Source organism: Lepeophtheirus salmonis, chromosome 6 (genome assembly GCF_016086655.4).
Source record: "Lepeophtheirus salmonis chromosome 6, UVic_Lsal_1.4, whole genome shotgun sequence".
NCBI lineage: Eukaryota > Metazoa > Arthropoda > Copepoda > Siphonostomatoida > Caligidae > Lepeophtheirus > Lepeophtheirus salmonis.
Genome location: NC_052136.2, coordinates 6,616,416 through 6,630,554, shown reverse-complemented (window position 1 = coordinate 6,630,554; position 14,139 = coordinate 6,616,416). Strand labels below are relative to the sequence as shown.

At 29.3% G+C, this 14,139-nt stretch overlaps 1 non-coding gene across 1 annotated transcript; it reads right to left on the bottom strand.

Moving 5' to 3' along the window:
* Window positions 1–3,056: 3,056 nt before the first annotated feature.
* Window positions 3,057–5,016, bottom strand: LOC121120118 (uncharacterized). The gene is made up of 4 exons (XR_011780778.1): window positions 4,781–5,016; window positions 4,022–4,410; window positions 3,564–3,965; window positions 3,057–3,501 (listed from the first exon to the last, which is right to left on the bottom strand). It is a non-coding gene; the product is annotated as an uncharacterized protein (transcript).
* Between the last annotated feature and the right edge of the window lie 9,123 nt (window positions 5,017–14,139).

Below are 14,139 nucleotides of genomic sequence, written 5' to 3'. Positions count from 1 at the left end.
TTACACAAAAAGCACACTTGAAGATTCATATTCAAAATGTACATGAAATAAGAAAAAAAATCAACTCTGGTTCGTGCTTTATTTCTTTTAAAGGATTAAAGATGCATCATAAGATGATATTTAATCTTATGATTGGTGTAGGCAAATATTAAAAATATATATTTCTTTAATTTATATATATTTTTTTTTTTAATTTATATATATATATTTTTTTTTTTAAATGCATTTATCTATCCTTTTTCCCTTCAATGATCGTATGACTTGTCCAAAGTTCAAATTGTATGTTTAGATTGTTTTGACAATTACTAATTAACTAGAAATATAATTTAAAAAAATTAATTGATATCATTATAATTAAATATTAATATTTAACATGAATTACGACTAAGCTTATCGTTCTAAAAAAGTGGCATGGAATTCTTTAAATGGGTTTCGAGGTTTAAAAAGACTTATGTCTGTGATCAAAGTTACTTACTTATCATTAGCCTTAAAGAATTCCTTAATTATGAATGTTAATTTCTACGTATTAATTCCTCAACTAAACAATTTGCTTTATTTAATTAAAATAAACAGTTTTAGATTATTTAAAATAGTAATTAGTCCAATTATAGGTTTTGAAGTACTAACAGTTGTTTCATAGTCGTTTTAAATTTAAAAAACTATTTTCTAAATATTTGGCTATAATATCACATGATATAGTAACATGCCTCCATAAATAATCAATTAATACTTCTAATTGAAGACACATTTAAATTAAATTTGATACAAATTATTCGTAATATCATTTTGTTTTATTTAATAATTAATTGTTTACGCATAATTAGTACTTATAAGATAATATTAAATATTTAGAAAGAATGTAAATTCCCAGATATTGTTTTCAGAAATTTTAATTTTTCATTGGGATTATATTACACTTCTTGTAATCTTAGATTACGAGTTTTGTTAAACCAATTCATTAGTATAATATTGCTACGTTCCAAATCACTTTTTTTTCATGCCAAACCTTATTTTATTTTTAAATAATCTATCAATTTCCAAAAATTTGGATGTTTATTAGTAATAGAGTGTATTGAAGCTATTTTGGAATCCTTCTACACTATTATTAGTTCTTATTTTGTTATTAATTGTTCTCGCACCAACATTCCACAGTTCGATTGGGAATGTTGGTGTCACTCTCCTTCTTCCTGACTTCTCATGCCCTCGATGTAATGCGTCTCAAAATAAGAAACCAACTCTTGGTCTAAATCGAAATCATCGGCAAGCTCGACAAATCCAGCAATCGGCGAAAATGCTAACGTGGTGAAATATTTAATTTTTTAAATTAAAATCAGCGTCGATGGAGTATCTCAATTTTAAACCTAAGTTTACAATGTGTCTGTAGATATTTTTAGACATATGGAATAAACATCCTGTAATGTTTGTTTGTTAGTTACAGGAAACATTTTTCCAAATGCATTCAGAATTGCCCTTTCCAAATCCGGCATTAATGTTTCAGGGCATAATGATGTTTTAAGATACTTCAAAGTAGTGAACAGTTTATTGTATGTAGCTCCATACTTATTTGGGAGTAAGATAAATAATCTTGGCACCGATACATAGCCAAGAATTACGCGCAATGTAAAAAGCTGGTAATTTTAAGGGAAGCATTTTAATTTTCCGTTACAGGCCCAATCTTTACATAAAGTGAGCTTTATCCTATACCAATTTTGCCAGTGTGAGTAATCCCAGTTACTCTTATATAATTATAATTTTTCCTCTGCTGAATAATTTTCTCGAACGTTTTTTTTTTTTCAATAAGAAGCAAAAATTCCTTCATTTGGGGGGGGCAGATTATTTTTATATTTCCAGCTTAGCTTTTATATAATTCATTGTGTCCCTATACACAACAAACAAAATAGTACGGTACAACAAATATATCATAATGTAAATATAAGTTAAGTCAATCAACTCTTAATATCAGGGCAAGAACCAGATTGAGAGTTTGAAGCTTTATTAGTAGTTTTATGATATTGGATGGATAATTTGATCGAAGGAACTTATTTCAAATAAATATGTCCCAACTACTTGTCAACATTTACAATACTTATACAAAACTAATCCACCTCTATTATTCATGTTTAACAAATTTTCTTTAAAATAGTTGAGCTCTACTAAATCACTTTCTTCATTTGATAAATCAAAAATTGGTGGCGAATCACTGAACTTGAGTAATTTAGGACATTCTTCGCATTTTGTGACTTTAATAATGGACCTAGCTATAAATCCGGATATATAACATCGTAAAAAATAGTGTCGTTGATGCCAATATTCGGAGGGGCCTGATTCACAATTTGCACAAATTGATTCCGGTTCTTCAGCTTTAACAGCGGAGCATTTTAGTTCTTTTATAGACATTTTAGAAAGTGAGAAAAACCCCAAAAGTCTAATTTTTTTTCAGCTTCTAATAATTGCTTTATTGAAATATAATAATTTGCTTCTCTAAGCTGACGACATTTTGAGAAGTGAGCTTCTATAGGATCAGAATTAATTTTTCTTAGAAGAACATAATCCATTCCTTTGAATTTTAATAAATATATTGAAAGTAAACACACTACATAACGAATGTTTTAGAGCGTAAAAAGTTCCTTTGCTTAAACCTAATTTATTTAAATTAACCCATTCACAAATCTAGTTAAGAAATTGCTTTTAAGAAATTGAGGTTTTCACCATCCTTAAAATCAACTACTGGCATTCTATTTTCTTTCAAACGATGGACTTCCAATTTATTTTTTACATTTATGCGACACCGGAACTCATATCAAGGACAAAAGGTTTCCAATTTCTCCTCATTTTAAATTCATGTTTCATACGTCCTCAGACCAGATATAGTGGAGTCCTGAAAGGAACAATCAGCTAGTTTAACATTACTTCACTAAATGGTTCGTGGATTAATTACTTCATCAGTTAATTTGTGCGCATTTTTCAATGGGAAGAACTTTTCTTTTTCATATAAATTACGAATAGCTCAATTAAATGTTGGACAATCAAATATTTTGCGATTTAGTAGACTATTATATATATATTTTTAAAAATATGAACCATATCAAATAGAAAATAAATTCTATTTCCAAGGGAGTATGGATTATCAATATAATGGTCATCATTTTTCAACATTTATTTGAAGAATTTTTTATTGCAAAAGTGCACATCCGTTATGTCTGCTACTACGTTGAATCCAATGGAAAATACCATTTTCAGAACAGAAAGAAATGACGAATGTATTTAATCAGAAGTTAGGGCTGAAACACAAATAATTACAGGGCTATCCTTGTATGTGCCAGAAATACTATTAATGAAAAAATACAACAATGCTTTTGTAGGCTCCATGTTTTCTAGCCCTGTATTTTTCCACTTTGAATATTCAATTTTTTGGATGAGGATATATACTTCATAATCTTTATCTTGTATTGACTTGAATCTGGTTTATAGATATTGATATGATTATAATTCTCTCACAGGCTTAATGTTCAAATTAGATGATAAATCCTTCAAATAACGTACCGTTGGTAATTTAAGAAGGCCTTCTTTAAAAATGTATTTATATAATGCGGGTGAAATATTTTCCCAAACAGAAGCAACAGTCAAAAGAGTAGGAGAATAGTGTTTTCCTCTGTTAGGTTTTAATACCAAAAGAGATTGTTCCATAAGAAAACTGATTGATTTAGCAATATCATCCTCAACCTCTGAAATAATATTCAAAATAGCTTCAACTTGTTTTTTAATGTATTTAATTGGATCATGATTGGAATTTGTTTCGAGACCCTTCAGAGTTGCTAAAATTTTCAATACTTCGGAACAGGTATGGATTTTTTTTGAAGGCACTATATGGCTCACTACAAATAAGGGTAGTAGTTTCTTTTCCTGATATATTTCAAATGTTAGGTTCGAGTCTATGACCAAACTAAAGACAATAGTTGGAGCTCCTAAAAAAATGTTTTTAATTATGCTTATATTAGAAATCAAAAAATAATTAAATAACCTAAACTTGGTTTTTCAATAAGGAAGTACGTTAATGAAGTATCTTCGGAAATAAAAAGTACACTTGATGGGATATTGTACTTTTTAATCTTTTCTTTCAAGTCATCCAAGGTATAAACATTATCGGAATTTATCAATTCCTGGTTCATATGATTAACTTTTTGATTTTCTGATTTTTTTCTATTAGTTACCGTTGTTTTTTCTGTTTTTCTACATTTAATGGGTTTTTAGACAAATAACTTGGACCAGGGAATTGGGAAGGAATAGCATCCTTCTTCAATAATCGAAGTTTTAAAGGTTGGTCGTTAGTTAAACTTTGGTGTCTATAATCATTATCCGTAAAGTGAAGGGAACAAACAACCGCATTATTAATATTTATTGATTTGCCATCTGAAAGATATACGAAGTTGGGATAATAATTATATTTTGTTTCAAGTTCCGACTGCAACGCTGTTTTATTAACGTCAATACTACATTATTATCAGAGATTAAAGTTTAAACGATAGCCAAATGTAACAATATAAGAATTCATCATAAAATAAGGGAAGGATTTATTAACACCTAAACTCCAAAAATAATAATAGACACTTCGTCCCAGCTGAATATATTAATCATTGGAGAAAATAAATGGAAATATAATTAAATATTATACTAATAAATGTATTATTTTTAATTCCGGATAGATACAATAAATTAAAAATTATATAAATACTCATGTAACTAATGAATTCCGATGTAACAGATACAACGAGTATAATACCTTGTTCCCAAGTTCTTGGAATTACTTTCTTCCATTTATTTATCATATCTATATTAGTTGGGAAGCCATGTAATGCCATTTTCGAATTAGTTTCTTTATTTTTATTTGATCGGTATCCAGTTCTACAATCCGGAACAGTACATGTACTATTTTTACCCATTTTTTAACTTGCAATGAGTATTGAAAATGAGACGATGATAAATGAATAAATGAATTATTAATATACTATGGCAACTAATAAGAAAATCAATAGCACCTAGTTCTTATGGAATACACACGCTCGTTTTTAGCGTTCAAGTCCTGGAGTAAAAGATGTATTTGGAATTTGGATACACCAAGAGGAGAACAAAGCATATTAGAGGAGATATGGACCATGGTATATAATGGTTGGATTAGACGTGTTACAATAGGAGGAAACATGTAAAAACTGTCATTTGTTATATTCAAGCATTTAATTTAAATACTTAAAATATATAAGATAAACAAATAAAACATTTACAGAAATAGAGCATAGTGAATAATAAAATTTCAAAAGTTTTTTTTTACTATTTACTGTGATTGATAATTAATGAAATTACATAAAAAACAAAACATAATTAAATATCATAAATTTATATATAGTAGGTGTATATATAATAAAAATGGTGTGTAACAAGTCTCCTCCATAGTGTTGGAATCAGAATAAATGTTGTGAACTGAATATAGAAACAAATAATATATTACATGCATGTTAATTAATTGAACAACATGCTGGACTATGACATTTAATTAAATTAAATTAAAATATCATGTTTTATAATAGAAATATATATCAACAAACATTTCCCTAAAATGTTTACTTTTTGTGTCAAAAATTTCAATGTCGAAATTCTCTATAACTGTAAGCATTAGGCAACCCTGGGAGTACTTAAGTTCTGGAGTCTGCTATATATTTTACCCCCTAATATGCAAGAAGTTGGGTTAGACTTATTTATTTGTGTGAGAATAATTCTTAATTTATTGTTAGTTAATAACATTTTGGCTAAAAAATTTGAAATAAATAGAATATTACTTTCAACGAGAATCATTTTGACTCATAAGTCATAACTGGTAATAAAAACTCCATTTTTAACATTCTGTGGTTGAATATGATAATTAATAGGTCGTATTCACTATATTATTGATATAAATCTACAGTGTAGAAAAATAAGTATTTGATCTCCTGTCGATTTTGTTGTAACATTAACTGCAATTTCCGTGATTGTACACTTTTATACAGATAAGTTGGCTCACTTATTAAGATTTTCAATGAGATTGAGGTCTAGAGACTAGGCAGGCCACCGCCCAATGGTCTGGGACCTCAGAGGTTACGATACCGCTGTCTGGTGCATCGTTAAGGAGGATTTGGGCGTCAAGTCTAGGGTTATCACAAAAGTTCAGGATTTGACGCCTTTACGCAGACAAAAGAGGCTGGAACGATAGAAGATCCTCTTTAATAAATATAAGAAACCCAATAGGAAAGTCCTCATTTTTTAAGATGAAAAAATTTTCACATTCGACCCAGTCCGCAACTCTTGCAGCCAAGGCCCCCAAAAGATGCTGCTACTCATATAAAATTTCCCCGGGGGTTCGAAATACCCAGCCAATGCCATGATACTCGGTGTCATTGGTTCAGCCGGAACGGCGTTTCCGCCAGTGTGGATAATAGAGACCCTTGAAGGCCAATTAATATAAAATTATCATGGCTAAGAAGGTGTTTTCCGCCCTCAACGCAACCCACGTCATTGGAAATTAGGTAAGGGCACAGTACAGAGCACCGTGCTACACATCCAAGGTCACCCAAAAGTATTTTGAAACAAGTTAGGGGGAATTGAATTTAGTCTAAGGAGAAGTGGCCGTCAAACTCCTCCAACCTGAGCCAACTTTCCTAATACGTGTGGCGCACCGTAGAGAGAAAGGTCAATGCCCACTACGACACCAGTGTGGAGGTCATGAAGGCCAAGGTGGATTAGGAATGGACCATAATTCCGGCACACACCCTCAGGAAAGTTGCGTGTAAGTTTTGAACCTGCCTGGAGCTCTGTATTGTCACAGACGGCGGAATTTTTATAAATATTAGAAATTAAGATCTCCTTTTTAATCATTTTTTTTTTTTGTATCATTAATATGAAGCCTAGATTTATCTTTCTTTCCAATAAAGTAAAAAGGGTAGAAGGACTTATGACGTATACAGTATATATATATATGTATAATCGTAAGCGGACTTTTGGACAAAACATTTGTGCCGAACGGACATTTGGCCCAAATATAATATTTAATATATTCTAATTCAGATTTAAAAGTTATTTAGATTTATGAATGATAAATAGGTATTGTGCATGAACTATATATATGTAAATCAATTAGGTTTTTTTTGCAGAATTTTATTAATTATATTTATTAAACGACATTATTTAAACAGAACACAGTAGTATTGGGCTCGAATTAAGTTTGTATATTTACCGTTTAATTAAATATTTTAAATTAAATAATTACTTGTTCGTCAATTCATAAGTATTTTGCAATATAAATAACCCATCATTTCAAATGATAGTTTATTGATAACGTAGAAGTGATAAGCACTTCTTTCATACGAATCATTGTCGTTATTGTATATTATTTAGATGTTAAGTAATCCGTAATAAAATGTACGGAACTATTATAACAATATTAATCACAAAACCTATTCATTTTAACAAATGTAGTGTTTTTTACCCAGTTAATAACACTATATCTAAAGAAATGATTGAAACAATACGTAGAAAGCTAGGTGTTGTAATCATTTATTAGTAATTCAACTACTAGCTATGAAAATTTATTGAGACTTTTACCTGTTTTCAAGTGTATCATATTTTACTTCATTATGAATACTTGCAATTTGTACATTGTTAACGAACTATTTTGCCACTTTTTTGTTTAAAAGTATAACTGATAACTAAGTACTATCAAAAAGAGTATATTAATATTATGTATCATACTTGACAAAAATAATACCTTAGGGCAGTGGTTTGTAACCGGGTGTGCTCTACAAGGGCTCAGTGGATTACATAAATAGTAATAAATATAACATTTGGTATTTTATAGGGGTAAAATGGTGTTGGGCTCTGCAGTAATGAAAAGGTAGGCAATCAATGTATTAGTCACTTTAATTAATACTTATCATATATACGAGTATATATGGAGCAGATAAATTTATGAATGATGTAGAAGAACTCGTGAATTATCGTACTATTAATTTTAATTTTTCAAATGTGTTGTGTAAAATTTTTATAGTTAATTTCATTTACAATTTACAGTGTTGGGAATGAATTGATTATGACATAATTATATATTAGTTAAGTTGTAATATAATTTTACATACATAATTTTCAACCTCTTATTAGCCCCTATTTCTTCTGCCTCCTTCTCTAATTGCAAGATGAGAACATAATATTATACCTACTTATGTAATAATTAATCCTTATGGATTAATTATTACATATATATTTTTTCTACTCGATATCTTCTGTATTAAGGATCAAAGTGGGAAAACATTGAAGAGCTCCTCCTCCTTATCAGTACGAAATTTCCCTATGAACATTAATTCAGATGATGCTCTCCGTACGTAAATATCATATTAATATACTCATTATTTTGCCTGATACAACTTCGTTCTCCTCCACTTCCACAAATACAAATCAATATTGAAATCGACAAGAGTCCCCTTTCATTTCTTTTTACCCACTAAATGAAAAACAGATGTTCACAAGTATGTATATGTTATCTACATACATAAATACATAATATATTATTATTACAAGGGTTAAATCAATTTCTGCAACATAATAATATGATAAACTAGCTAAGGATTACCCGGCGTTGCTCGGGCTAAGGAGGGAGAGGAAAATCCCATTGAAAATGGACAAATTAATTAAGAAAATTATAAAAATATTCAGAAAATACTTTTATATACTACATATACTTATAATTATAATATGAATGTTTCGTTGTTGTCGAAAAAGAGCCTGATAATTCTAATTCTCTTGGATTCTTCTCACTATATCAATCTGATTAAGTAAGGTAATCTTCAAAGTCTCAGAAGAGCAACTCAATTTTTTTTTTTTTTTTTTTGCTCCTCAATTTTAGATATCATATTGACTTATGATGACCCACATTCCCACGTCATTATCTGTATTTTGGAACCTTTTCTCCAAAAATAAACGGGGGAAAATAAAAAATCAGTTGGTAGCAGTTAGCCAATTCTTCCTTCCAACGATTAATAAAATTTATTTTTATATATTAAATGTTAAAAATTGTTCACATAGAACTTAATAAGAACTTATTCAAGTTCAACGAATTACCATTCAGAAGAGAGATAATGGGAAAATAAGTAGAAAAAATAATATCTAACTATAAGATATAGAACATTTTCATTGACGTCTTAAATTGTATCATAATGGAAGGAAACGACATTTTGGGGGCTCAAAGTTGATATTTTTTCTATATAAAATGGACAAATCTCAAATAAATCTGGGTGAAACTTCATCGAATGGCTTTATCAATAATAAAAAAGACTTAACATCTGCATTGCATATTACTTGATGCAAATTATATTTGGATTAAATCAAAATAATATGTATTTAAAGATAAAAGTAGGATATTTAGACAAAAATATCTTATTATTTCCTTTGAAATAGTTATTTTTTATCTACACTATAGAAATAAGATTGTATAACGATGTAATAACATATTTTTAATGGATATTTGGGTCAGATATATATAATAATAAAACTAAGAAATAGATAAGTTAAATTTTGATAAACAGAAAAGTTAAGTCTTTTTATTTGTTGGTTCCATTTTGAAGTCTAATAGTTCACTATTTTCCTTAATATTAATGAAACAAGAGTTTTTGATTGTTATGAAACTTGGTTGTTTAGGCCTCCAAAATGAACGTCAAATTTACTGCTTTTACTTTATTAATTATGAGTAAATTATTTTGAATTTAAGTTAAAATAAGTGCAGGCCGAAAGAAAATATCGTTCACATATTGACTATCGTCATCGAACATATCTCACATTGCTTGTCACCATATTGGAAGTGTCAAATAAATTAAATGCAGATAATCACTAAATTTTTTCCATACGATCTAATTATAAGTTGTTTTATTAAAGACAACAGTTAAAATGGCACAAAATGATATTACGATTGTTTTAGTATTGATTGGACAAATAAATTAAAAATGATATTCATCAAAATTTAAATTTCCATATCTTGGAGTTTTCTGTTATTTTATTTTTTTATCGTATTGATTCCTTCGGTTTATTAATGACATGCAAATGCTATCTTATTATTAGGTTCACCCGTAAAATATGAAAATAAGATGTATGTAAATTATCCTTTATTTAATCTCCGGAAGAGGTGTATAAAAATGTTCTAGAATGTAGGAGCGGCTTTTTTAGTTAGCAATCTGAACAAAAGTAAAAAACTTGGGAGAAAAATTGTCGAAGTAATGTGTTTGTATGGTAAAATTATCATTTTGATACAAATAATATAATAATTGTGGGTAATATCATGGGGAAGCAAAATCATTTTGAGTAATTTAATTATAAGACAATATTATTTAAGGCAATTTCATTGACATTATATCATATTCGGTAAGAAAAAATTCCACCACATTCGTGAGCATCAAAGACCCCTTCTTATATATATAACACACCCCCGCCCACGGATTGTGCAGGGCTCCGAAGCAGATTAAATTCACGCACAGCCTCAATTCACGCAATTCTGAGCATGAAGGATCCCTTATAATATCCCATGGCCATAATACACTCCGGTTCATAACTTGATGTTAAAATTCACGTTATGTCAGTTCTTTTAAGAATCAGTTCTTTTTTTTTAAACAGTTCGGTTGTTGACTTTGTAGTCCTTTGTGTGCACGAATTATAGTGCACTCAAAGATGCAAGTTAATGAACTACTTCAAATATATGCTTCTTTACTTGAATATATTTATATTTAATAATTATCTAGCAAAAAAAGTTAAAGTTGATAGAAATATTTGAATGAGGTTTACCATATATAGAATATATCACTTATGTTTATCAAAATTATTGTTACTTTTCGATATTCTGTACCATGCGGAACTATTATCGTTCAGAGTCATTTTTACCCTTAAAACAATCCTCAAATTAAAAGTAGGATTCATAACACATAGTGATGAGAAATATCATAGCTTATATTATAGAAAAGTTTTAAATTTATAATTTAAAAAAGATATATTAAAAAATATACATCTCCAAGGAATTTTTTAAATAAATCAATAACAACACTTTTTAATCATAAAAAAACACTTATACATAATAATATTTCCGAATTACTATCTTCCCAGATATTTCAGTACTCAAATGAGTAAAAGAAAAACTGAGATAAGTTTTGGATTCCGCGCTCATAGATAAATTCGACTATTGTCTTCAATTCATTTGTACAAATCCCTCCTCCCCCCTATTGTTTAACCTGTGTAATAAGTAGCCTTGACAAAAAATATTGTGTTCCTTTAGATTGCTGGAGTAATCTAATCTACAATTTGGAGAACGACAAGTAGGAGGCATTACTGTCAATTAATTATGAATACTGAATCCCGATCCAATAATAATTAAATACATCATTTTAATTATCTTTCAGAGACGATTCTTCTTTTCTACTATTAGCTAGGGGATAATAATATTTTTCAACCCACAACAGTAGGTAAATATCAAACAGAGAGAGGGAGAAAAAGAAAAATGACTGAAGCCTCAATTTATATATATAATTTAGGATATTACTAGTCAATAGAGGATCTACATAAGAAGTCCCTTCCAAACTATTATGAACATGATATACGAAAACAGATTGAAATGTGAAAAGTTATGTAATGAAAAGAGAAGAGTTCCAATTTGCAAACCACACAATAGTCACTCATAATGTATTAGAGGAAAGATAAATAATCATTGTTTGCTTTTAGTTCAAATAGGGGCCTCTTTGAGAATACATTTATGAGTTATTACTTATGAGTTATTAATTATTCATAATAGGTAATAGTTTAGTTATGGTTTATTATTCTAATTAGAAAGGACCCTTCTTCTAAAGAAAAGTATTTTTTTGGTGAAGGGAATTACTAACTGAAGCACAAAGTCAAATTCTGTATAATACTTATTTTTTTCGCAGTTTACTCATTTAAAAAGACATTGCTTAATGACAAAAGATTACGTAGTCCTTTAAATTGAGTATTTATAAACATATCATAGGAAAAATTATAATGCTATCGAAAATTGAACGATCTGTATTCTATAGTATTCATTGTGCCTATAGTATGCGTGGTTGTTTTTGGTGGAATGGCATGGTGTCTCTCTAATCTAAAAAAAAGACATGAATCTTTTGTGTAATATTAATGTAAACAGAAAGTTAGAATTAAATATGAAATAAAAGCACGTTTAGGGATACAATGACTGGCAACAAGTTCCGAGGTTACTTTTAAAGGAGGGAGGACAACATACTACAAGCAATGATTTAATTTATTTACTTTTTTGTCAAATTATAGAATGTATTAATTTTTTTCCCTTCTATATTAATAAAAGGAAGAATGGAAGCTGGATGGAGCTGGATTTAGCCAGACCACCAGCCAGAGAATGTATTTCCTTTTTTCAATTAAAAAAAAAAAAATGTAGGAAAAAAGGAAAAATCTAGAAGGAGTACCAGATAACAGAAAAGCCGGTACTTATTTACGTAGTGCCTAATTAATATAAGTCATAACTAAGTAAATGAGAAAAAAAAGGATAGACAATACATATAATGCTAGAAAAAGGTTTATAGTATTTTATGTTGCAATATCCTTGTACATAGTTCTTACATAACGTTCCCTTCTATAATTATAATTTGTTATTCTGATAATGATTATCGATTAATTTATGTATATTGTTTGAGTCCCCCTTTAGACTCCGTCATTCAATTCTTGTTATTATCAGATTGTGGCTACTAACAAACAATATTAAGGAACGTTCATGTCTGCGTGTTTGTTAGGATTTATATACCTGTTAGTGTTAAGACTCGGTCCAGCACCGATTTTTTTTTTCGCCTTGGTCTTAATTGATTTTTTTCTAGACCGATTTTTTTGGGTCACATAATATGAGAAACTATTTTTTTTCTAAATCAATCGTCATTGGTCTTTTCAAAAAAATATCTAAAGTACAGGATATGTTATACAACAAATACTGTACTTATACAAGAGACAAATCAATCCGAGCTTTCTCTGTTTAAACTTCGTATAACGTCATTGTACTTGAAAATACATATGATGTCATGTTATAGGGAATTTATTCGTAAAATCGGTCTAGACCGAATTTTTCCTTTGGACCGATCTAGACCCAATTTTATATGAGACCGAGCTTTTTGTTGTACCGAAATAGTTTGGACCAACAAAAAATATAACGGTTTCACAGAGATCTAGCATTTCCAGATCGAAACCCAACTCTAGTACCAAGACAAAAATAAGCTAGAATGAAAAATTGATGCATTTTATTTGAAAGGGGTCATATCGGGCCCAAATGCAGTCTCATTTATCAAATGAAGTTTTTAAACTATAACTACCCTTCATGGGTATCTCAATCTAGGGCAGAAGTTTGAATACAAAGTCTACAAAGAACCGAAATATGTCTACTATGTATTTATTCTTGATCAAAATTGTTTTCTGTTAACTTGTGGAGGTTTTTTGTTATACATATATATATATATAAAAACAAAAAACAAGTCTCGCAACCTAGTAAAAAGATGCCTTAAAAACTCAAAAATTCATGAGGTGCGGTTTAGTGTTCTCCACTGCTTGTTAAATAGACGTATATGTATTATGTTATGTTAGGACACCTAACTTAGGAGTTATACTACATACACATAATATGCTGACGTATGTATGTACAACCCCTGATGGTTGGAAAAAGAGGCACATTTAAAAGAAAAATACAAAAAGAGAGGGAAAATAACAATAAGGGACGCGTTAACGGAAAAAGTCACCGTATTTTCTTCTAATTTTTATGTATTTATATATTTTAAAATTATGGGGTCCTGCAGCAGCAGCAAAAGAGTGGAAATAATCTTGTAAGCTTTGTTGTACAAGACTTTAACATAACATAGTCACAGTTCCTTGGCTTGTATTGTATTATAATGATTCTCATCAGGTTAATGACAGTGATAAATAATAAAATGTACATAATAATTATTATGTGTATTTAGTTAGTTAAAACCTGAGAGCTCTATTTTCCCTTCTATGCCCCGCGTTTCCCGTTCTGATATCAAACGGAAATAACTCGTCATAAAACATTTTAAAATACATACA